Source organism: Lithobates pipiens, unplaced genomic scaffold (genome assembly GCF_037356315.1).
Source record: "Lithobates pipiens isolate NorthernLeopardFrog02 unplaced genomic scaffold, aLitPip1_a1.2 Scaffold_1, whole genome shotgun sequence".
NCBI lineage: Eukaryota > Metazoa > Chordata > Amphibia > Anura > Ranidae > Lithobates > Lithobates pipiens.
Genome location: NW_027507685.1, coordinates 68,194,927 through 68,205,770, shown reverse-complemented (window position 1 = coordinate 68,205,770; position 10,844 = coordinate 68,194,927).

The window sequence follows — 10,844 nt, the reverse complement described above, 5'->3', positions numbered from 1 at the left end:
TTCAGGCATTTTAGCGCTAGAAATAGGCTTGCCATTAAGTGCAATGAGTGCTTTCACTCAGGCGGAGCACTTGGAACGTTAGAAAAAGTCCTGCAAGAAACATCTTTTGAGGCAGCTTGGAAGCGCTAGAAATAACACTCCCAAAACACTTCTGCCCATAGAAATGAATAGGCATCGCTTTTAACCACTTAACAACCGGCCCATAGGTGAATGACGGCTACAGGGCGGTTCGATAACTCTGGGAGAGCGTATATTGACGTCCTCCCAGAATCAGGGGCGCACACGAGAGAACCCATTACATCACAATAAATGATGGAGCAATCACATGTAAACAAACCGGCATGATATCCGGTTCCTCTCTCTGTCCAGTGTGAGTGGAAAGGGGAGAGATTGGATGCAGAAGCGCTGTGGGCTGGATGTGTAGTGCCCACAGCACTGCTCAGTGGCAGCCTCCGCCATACTCTGCATCCTGCCATCCCTCCAACATACTCTGCTATCCATCCCATCCACCCCCAACCGTACGCAGCCTCTGGAAGTCTCATACATGTGGTATCACCATACGCAGGAGAAGTAGGCAAATCTATTTTGGGGTGTCAATTTTGCTATGTACATGCTATGTTTTAGAAATATTGTATGAATGGAAAACTTTGTGTAAAAATAAATGCGTTTTCAATTTCCAAATTTTCCAAAAACATTTAGAAAAAAAAATGGACATATTCAAAAGACTCATTATGCCTCAAAGATTAGATTGGGGTGTTTTCTTTCCAAAAATGGGGTAATTTTTGGGGCGTTTCCATTGTCCTGGTGCTCCAGTGCCTTCAAAAGTGTAATAGGTAATCAGGAAATTGAATGTTTAATTTATGCTCCAGAACGCCTGAAGGGGCTCACTGGATGTTGGGCTTCTGAATGTGGCATCGCCCTACTCGGGAGTACTAGCAGAGTGTAATTTGTGGTATGTATATGCAGTTTGTGAGAAATAACCTGCTAATATGACAATTTTGTGGGGGAAAAAAATAAATAAAAATATTTGATTTTGCAAAGAATTGTGGGGAAAAAATTACAACTTCAAAATACTCACCCTCTTGCTAAATACCTTGGAATATTTACTTTCCAAAAAGAAGTCATTTGGGAGTATTTGCACATTCCTGGCATGTTAGGGTCTCAAGAAATAAGATCAGGCATGTGTTATAAATTTTCAGAGATGGGCACCATAGCGTGTGGACTCCAACTTTCACAAAGACCAAATAACATATACCGATTTGGGTTATCATTACCAAAGATATGTAGCAGTAAAAATTTTGAACAAAATTTATGAAGAAAAAATGACTAATTTGGAAGATTTTAGAACAGAAAAGAAAAATGCATTTTTTTTCTTTTACAGAATTCAGTCTTTTTTCTTTTAGAACGCAAAAAATAAAAACCCAGAGGTGAATAAATACCAAATGAAAGCTCTATTTGTGTGGTGGGGGGACGACAACAACATTTTCACATGGGCACAGTGTTGCATGACTGAGTAATTGTCAAATTGTGAGAGCATGGAAAGCTGAAAATTGGTCTAGTTAGGAAAGGGGTTTAAGTGTCCAGTGATCAAGTGATTAAAGTGCCTTAAAAGCGTCACAAAATGGGTTCTCTTTTTAAGGTCCCATTGTCACGAGGCCTAAAAAACGGCCCACTATCACCTGCAAAGTGCAGCCGAAATGTCGCTAAAGCACTGCAAAAACGGCTGGTGCTTTAGCGGTGCTGCAATGTGAAAGGGGTCTTAGAACAGCAATCAGCAAAATATCTTTTTGTTCATGAACAATTTAAGGCTAAAAAGGCACACCATTCAAAACCTCAAAATACACTGAATGCCTATCTTCCATCCCTACCCCAAACAAACATACAAAATAAACTGATTACAGAAACTTATATAATGCCATCAATTTAAACAGAGTTTATATATATTGTGCATTCACATCAGTCCCTGCCCTCAAGAAGCTTACAATCAAAGGCCCTTAACTCATTCATACATACACCTACTAGGGCCAATTTATACAGGATTCGGTTAACCTACCTGCGTGTCTTTGGAGTGTGGGAGGAAACCAGAGAAAGCCTACGCAGGCAGGTAGTGCCGTAGTTGAGATTCGAACCAGCTACCCTAGTGCTGCTAGACAGAAGTGCTCACCACTTAGCCACCGTGCTGGTCTTCATTAACCACTTGCCGACCGCCGCACGACGATGTACGTCGGCAGAATGGCACGGGCAGGCATAAAGGCTTACATGTACGTCCTTGCCTGCCCGCGGGTCGGGGGCCCGATCGGGCCCCCGCCCGGTGCCTGCGGCGGTCGGTATTCGTTCGGGAGCGATCCCGGACGAGGGGACGGCCATTCATTCATGGCCACCCCCTCGCGATCGCTCCCGACGAATGAAAATGTCCGGTGACATCACTTCCTCTCCTGTAATGTAAACACAGGAGAGGAAGTGATGTATTCTCTCCTCCGTGTCGGTATTTTTCGTTCCGGCACCGAGGAGAGAGCATCGGTGAGTTGCACAAGCACTACACTACACAGTAGAACATGCCAGGCACACTCACACCCCCCCTTTACCCCCCGATCACCCCCCAATTACCCCTGCCCCCCCAGTCACAGTGACACCAATTGCTTTTTTTTTTTTTTTTTTGCATTGGTGTCATTTGTGACTGTAATAACTGTTAGGGCAGTTAGGGTTAGCCCCCTTTAGTTCTAATGTGCCCCCTAACCCCCCCCCAATAAAGGTTTAACCCCGTAATCACCCCCCGTCGCCAGTGTCACTAAGGCTGGGTTCACATTGCAGCGGTTTATGAGAACGAATGTGATTCGCACCGCACTGCAGTGCAAATCACATCCGATCTCTGTGCGATTCGAGTTCAGCCATACAGATAGTATGGCTGAATTCGTGTCGCACCCGCCGCAAACTCGCACGGGACCCTTTTTTTGGCCCGCAGCAGAATCGGATCGCATGGGTGTTCACACCATGCGATCCGAGTTTGCAGATCGCACTGCGATATGCGAACTGATCTGGGGGTGTCATTAACATTTCACTGACACTCCCAGCAGTTCGCATAGGGCAGTGTGAACTGCCGCCGGGAGGCATGCGGGAACCCGCCACGGATTCGTGGCGTTCCCGCATCGCTCCAGTGTGAACCCAGCCTAATAAGCGATCATTTTTCTGATCGCTGTATTAGTGTCACAGGTGACGCTAGTTAGGCAGGTAGGTATTTAGGTTCGCCGCAGCTTTTTATAGCGCCAGGGACCCCCATATACTACCGCATAAAGCCCCCTGATTTCCCCCTAGTTAACCCTTTCACCAGTGATCACCATATAACTGTTACAGGTGACGCTGGTTGGTTAGTTATTTTTTTATAGTTTCAGGGCACCCGCCATTTATTACCTAATAAAGGTTTAACCCCCTGATCACCCGGCGGGTGTCATTTGTGACTGTAATAACTGTTAGGGCAGTTAGGGTTAGCCCCCTTTAGTTCTAAGGTACCCCCCTAACCCCCCCAATAAAGGTTTAACCCCGTGATCACCCCCCGTCACCAGTGTCACTAAGGCTGGGTTCACATTGCAGCGGTTTATGAGAACGGATGTGATTCGCACCGCACTGCAGTGCAAATCACATCCGATCTCTGTGCGATTCGAGTTCAGCCATACAGATAGTATGGCTGAATTCGTGTCGCACCCGCCGCAAACTCGCACGGGACCCTTTTTTTGGTCCGCAGCAGAATCGGATCGCATGGGTGTTCACACCATGCGATCCGAGTTTGCAGATCGCACTGCGATATGCGAACTGATCTGGGGGTGTCATTAACATTTCACTGACACTCCCAGCAGTTCGCATAGGGCAGTGTGAACTGCCGCCGGGAGGCATGTGATGCGGGAACCCGCCGCGCATTCATGGCGTTCCCACATCGCTCCAGTGTGAACCCAGCCTAATAAGCGATCGTTTTTCTGATCGCTGGATTAGTGTCACAGGTGACGCTAGTTAGGCAGGTAGGTATTTAGGTTCGCCGCAGCTTTTTATAGCGCTAGGGACCCCCATATACTACCGCATAAAGCCCCCTGATTGCCCCCTAGTTAACCCTTTCACCAGTGATCACCATATAACTGTTACAGGTGACGCTGGTTGGTTAGTTATTTTTTTTATAGTTTCAGGGCACCCGCCATTTATTACCTAGTCTCACTAGTGTACCCCTAAATTTAGGGGTGTCTACTTTCCAAAATGGGGTCATTTGGGGGGGGGGGGGGGGGTTTGTGCCATCTTGGCATTTTATGGCTTTCAAAACTGTAACGCCCTTAGAAATCCTGAAGGCAGTGCTTGGTTTTCGGGGCCCCGTACGCGGCTAGGCTCCCAAAAAGCCCCACATATGTGGTATCCCCGTACTCAGGAGAAGCAGCAGAATTTATTTTGGGGTGTCATTTCACATATGCCCATGGCATGCGTGAGCAATATATCATTTAGTGACAACTTTGTGAAAAAAAAAAAAAAAGTTTGTAATTTTCCCGCAACTTGTGGCAAAATATAAAATATTCCATGGACTCAACATGCCTCTCAGCAAATAGCTTGGGGTGTCTACTTTCTAAAATGGGGTCATTTGTGGGGGTTTTGTGCCATCTTGGCATTTTATGGCCTTCAAAACTGTAATAGGTAGTGAGGAGTGAAGTCAAATATTTACGCCCTTAGAAAACCTGAAGGCGGTTCTTGGTTTTCGGGGCCCCGTACGCGGCTAGGCTCCCAAAAAGTCCCACATATGTGGTATCACCGTACTCAGGAGAAGCAGCAGAATTTATTTTGGGGTGTCATTTCACATATGCCCATAGCATGTGTGAGCAATATATCATTTAGTGACAACTTTGTGTAAAAAAAAAAAAAAAAAAAATATTTTTTGTCATTATTCAATCGCTTGAGGCAAAAAAATAAAATATTCAATGGGCTCAACATGCCACTTATCAATTTCCTTAGGGTGTCTACTTTCCAAAATGGGGTCATTTGGGGGGGGTTTGTACTGCCCTGCCATTTTAGCACCTCAAGAAATGAGATAGGCAGTCGTAAACTAAAAGCTGCGTAAATTCCAGAAAACGTACCTTAGTTTGTAGATGTGACAACTTTTGCGCAAACCAATAAATATACAATTATTGACTTTTTTTTTTACCAAAGACATGTGGCTGAATACATTTTGGCCTAAATGTATGACTAAAATTGAGTTTATTGGATTTTTCTAATAACAAAAAGTAGAAAATATCATTTTTTTTCAAAATTTGCGGTCTTTTTACGTTTATATCGCAAAAAATAAAAATCGCAGAGGCAATCAAACACCATCAAAAGAAAGCTCTATTTGTGGGAAGAAAAGGACGCAAATTTTGTTTGGGTACAACATTGCATGACCGCGCAATTACCAGTTAAAACAGCGCAGTGCCAAATTGTAAAAAGACCTCTGGTCATTTACCAGCAAAATGGTCCGGTCTGAAAGTGGTTAAAGAGGATCTTCACCCTCAAAATAAAAATTTGCACCCAACCTATCCTCCTCCCCTTGAATAGCGCAGTTTTGTTTTTTTTAACAAACAATGTGCAGCCCCACCCACCACACGTTACTCGCTTAGGTGACTGACATACACAGTGCTCGCTGTGCATGTCACAGATCCCAGAAGACATAGCCTTTCATTCACAAGATGGGGAGGTGGGCGTGCCTAGCACCGCATCATCGGGAGGCACGCTGGCTGAACCCAGAAGAGCCAGCATCAAATATCATGGCAGGGAAGGAACGAGTGGTGACAGAAAAGAGGATCTCAGTAGGATAAGGCTGGCTCCTCTGTGTGGGTGGTAGGCACAACACACCACATGGTTACCAAGGGTAAAAATAAAAAGATCCACTTTAAAGAGAAAAATACCTCACACCCCAACTTTTCAGTAGGTTTACCAACAATAACGTCAAAGTCCTTCAGGGGGGTCCTTGGAAGTTTGTTATTTGAGATCATAGGAGGATGTGCTCCTGCGCAGTGCTGAAATATACCCTTGTAAAATTTGGGATTCTCAGCACACCCAGGATCCAAAAGAGAAGACCAAGTGACATCACTGCAGCTCATGTAAAGGTTCATATTTATGCGTGTTGCCTCCTCAGTGTCTGCTTCAATCTTGTAAATGCTGCACCATCAGGCTGCAAAACAGTGTAGCCCTACTTAAATGTCATATTTGACTGCAGTATTGCCCACCAAATACAACATGCTGGTTAACCACTTTCAGACCGGACCATTTTGCTGGTCAATGACCAGAGGTCTTTTTACAATTTGGCACTGCGCTGCTTTAACTGGTAATTGCGCGGTCATGCAATGTTGTACCCAAACAAAATTTGCGTCCTTTTCTTCCCACAAATAGAGCTTTCTTTTGATGGTATTTGATTGCCTCTGCGATTTTTATTTTTTGCGATATAAAACGTAAAAAGACCGCACATTTTGAAAAAAAAAATTATATTTTCTACTTTTTGTTTTTAGAAAAATCCAATAAACTCAATTTTAGTCATACATTTAGGCCAAAATGTATTCAGCCACATGTCTTTGGTAAAAAAAAAGTCAATAACTGTATATTTATTGGTTTGCGCAAAAGTTGTCACATCTACAAACTAAGGTACGTTTTCTGGAATTTACGCATCTTTTAGTTTACGACTGCCTATCTCATTTCTTGAGGTGCTAAAATGGCAGGGCAGTACAAAACCCCCCCCAAATGACCCCATTTTGGAAAGTAGACCCCCTAAGGAAATTGATAAGTGGCATGTTGAGCCCATTGAATATTTTATTTTTTTGCCTCAAGCGATTGAATAATGACAAAGAAAAATTTTTTTTTTTTTTTTTACACAAAGTTGTCACTAAATGATATATTGCTCACGCATGCCATGGGCATATGTGAAATGACACCCCAAAATAAATTCTGCTGCTTCTCCTGAGTACGGGGATACCACATATGTGGGACTTTTTGGGAGCCTAGCCGCGTACGGGGCCCCGAAAACCAAGCACCGCCTTCAGGCTTTCTAAGGGCGTAAATTTTTGATTTCACTTCTCACTACCTATTACAGTTTTGAAGGCCATAAAATGCCAAGATGGCACAAAACCCCCACAAATGACCCCATTTTAGAAAGTAGACACCCCAAGCTATTTGCTAAGAGGCATGTTGAGTCCATGGAATATTTTATATTTTGCCACAAGTTGCGGGAAAATTACAAACTTTTTTTTTTTTTCACAAAGTTGTCACTAAATGATATATTGCTCACGCATGCCATGGGCATATGTGAAATGGCACCCCAAAATAAATTCTGCTGCTTCTCCTGAGTACGGGGATACCACATATGTGGGACTTTTTGGGAGCCTAGCCGCGTACGGGGCCCCGAAAACCAAGCACCGCCTTCAAAACTGTAACGCCCTTAGAAAGCCTGAAGGCCATAAAATGCCAAGATGGCACAAACCCCCCCAAATGACCCCATTTTGGAAAGTAGACACCCCTAAATTTAGGGGTACACTAGTGAGACTAGGTAATAAATGGCGGGTGCCCTGAAACTATAAAAAAATAACTAACCAACCAGCGTCACCTGTAACAGTTATATGGTGATCACTGGTGAAAGGGTTAACTAGGGGGCAATCAGGGGGCTTTATGCGGTAGTATATGGGGGTCCCTGGCGCTATAAAAAGCTGCGGCGAACCTAAATACCTACCTGCCTAACTAGCATCACCTGTGACACTAATACAGCGATCAGAAAAACAATTGCTTATTAGGCTGGGTTCACACTGGAGCGATGCGGGAACGCCACGAATCCGCGGCGGGTTCCCGCATCGCATGCCTCCCGGCGGCAGTTCACACTGCCCTATGCGAACTGCTGGGAGTGTCAGTGAAATGTTAATGACACCCCCAGATCAGTTTGCATATCGCAGTGCGATCTGCAAACTCGGATCGCATGGTGTGAACACCCATGCGATCCGATTCTGCTGCGGACCAAAAAAAGGGTCCCGTGCGAGTTTGCGGCGGGTGCGACGCAAATTCAGCCATACTATCTGTATGGCTGAACTCGAATCGCACAGAGATCGGATGTGATTTGCACTGCAGTGCGAATCACATCCGTTCTCATAAACCGCTGCAATGTGAACCCAGCCTTAGTGACACTGGCGACGGGGGGTGATCACGGGGTTAAACCTTTATTGGGGGGGTTAGGGGGGTACCTTAGAACTAAGGGCCGGTTCACACAGCGAGGCGCGGCGAGGCGTCTCCGACTTACCTCGCCGCGACCTGCGGGGAGCTCAGCGGCGACTTGCAGAGGACTTCTGTATAGAAGTCAATGCAAGTCGCCCCCGAAGTCGCCCCGAAGTAGTACAGGAACCTTTTTTCTGAGTCGGAGCGACTCGAGTCGCTCCTCTCAGAACGGTTCCTAAAGGGGGCTAACCCTAACTGCCCTAACAGTTATTACAGTCACAAATGACACCCGCCGGGTGATCAGGGGGTTAAACCTTTATTAGGTAATAAATGGCGGGTGCCCTGAAACTATAAAAAAAATAACTAACCAACCAGCGTCACCTGTAACAGTTATATGGTGATCACTGGTGAAAGGGTTAACTAGGGGGCAATCAGGGGGCTTTATGCGGTAGTATATGGGGGTCCCTGGCGCTATAAAAAGCTGCGGCGAACCTAAATACCTACCTGCCAGACTAGCGTCACCTGTGACACTAATACAGCGATCAAAAAAATGATCTATTAGGCTGGGTTCACACTGGAGCGATGCGGGAACGCCACGAATCCGTGGCGGGTTCCCGCATGCCTCCCGGCGGCAGTTCACACTGCCCTATGCGAACTGCTGGGAGTGTCAGTGAAATGTTAATGACACCCCCAGATCAGTTCGCATATCGCAGTGCGATCTGCAAACTCGGATTCGCATGGTGTGAACACCCATGCGATCAGATTCTGCTGTGGACCAAAAAAAGGGTCCCGTGCGAATTTGCGGCGGGTGCGGCGCGAATTCAGCCATACTATCTGTATGGCTGAACTCGAATCGCACAGAGATCGGATGTGATTTGCACTGCAGTGCGAATCACATTCGTTCTCATAAACCGCTGCAATGTGAACCCAGCCTTAGTGACACTGGCGACGGGGGGTGATCACGGGGTTAAACCTTTATTGGGGGGGTTAGGGGGGTACCTTAGAACTAAAGGGGGCTAACCCTAACTGCCCTAACAGTTATTACAGTCACAAATGACACCAATGCAAAAAAAAAAAATGACATTGGTGTCACTGTGACTGGGGGGCAGGGGTAATCGGGGGGGGTGTGAGTGTGCCTGGCATGTTCTACTGTGTAGTGTCGTGTTGGTGCAACTCACCGATCCTCTCTCCTCGGTGTCGGAACGAAAAATACCGACACGGAGGAGGGATTACATCACTTCCTCTCCTGTGTTTACATTACAGGAGAGGAAGTGATGTCACGGAGCATTTTCATTCGTCGGGAGCGATCGCGAGGGGGTGGCCATGAATGAATGGCCGCCCCCTCATCCTGGATCGTTCCCGAACGAAGACCGACCGCCGCAGGCACCGGGGGGGGCCTGATCGGGCCCACCACCAGCGGGAAGGCAGGGACGTACAGGTACGCCCATATGCCTGCCCGTGCCATTCTGTCGACGTACATAGTCGTGCGGCGGTCGGCAAGTGGTTAATTTTTGCCATGGCACAAAGTATTGCAGCATGTGTACAACCTTGAGCAGCTGCATACCCTTTTTTTTAGACAATTGGGTGGCAGTAAAACCATGGCTCAACCACCTTTTACCACCCCCTGGCCCATGTATAAACAAACCCTTAGACTGTCATCTGCCAGAATGTGAAGCCATTAGTCTTTAACGCTAAATTGTTTTTAGGCCTTTACTATGCAATAGTACTGGGTTAGTTCCTAGCTCTGCCAGGTCCACTACTGAAGGCACTTTTGCAGTGATGCACTGTATTTAAACTCTCTTTACCACAGCAAAATGCAATATTTATTTGATTAACTAAATGTTGCTAGCAGACATTTGCAGGGTGTCACATGGCACCCATAAACAAAGACATGTAGCTTGGTGCATTGGGGAGAAATAAAGAAAAAAAAAAAGGGGGGGGGGAAGAAGTGTGGCATAAGGTCTCTTGCACATCAACACATTCATTTTGTATGTGGTACAAAAGTAAGCCTGTACAATGAACTAAAGTTGAAAATTACACAATTGTCAAGCCAATTTATTTTTACATTGGAACTTACACACATTCTCTTATCTGTAGAATGCTATCTAAAATGTAATAATTCAGCAAGCAGATGTTAACACTAGTTCTTGCTTCACCACCATTGCCAAGCTTTGGATTGGACATCCCATCAATCCTTTCAAGGAATGAGCACATTTCCTAATCTAAAAAGCATTACATATCCATTTTGAATGAACCCTAAAAATAGGATGCCAATTTTCCAGGAAGTGAAAGAACTCTCCTGAAAACATGAAATATCAAGCAACATTTCGCATAGGTTTGGAAACCCAATGCTACTATGGAAGCCTTAGGCTGCTGTTGTGGAGGCACTGAATGGAGCCAACATTAACTCAGTGCTGCAAGACCAGTCATGTCTCTAACAGTCCAGATCTAGAGGCCAACCACTTTTGTGCACTCAGTGTGAAAAGCAGAGCACTAGATAGGAGCAAGGAATAGGAGGCAGTAGAAAATGGAATGAGTGTGGAAAGAACAGAAGGCAAAAGCATGAATGGAGTAGTGCAGTGCCTTTAAAAAGATGCCAAGATTTGTTTTGTTTTTTTACATCAATTGTTCTAAATTATCAAGTATACTATGGC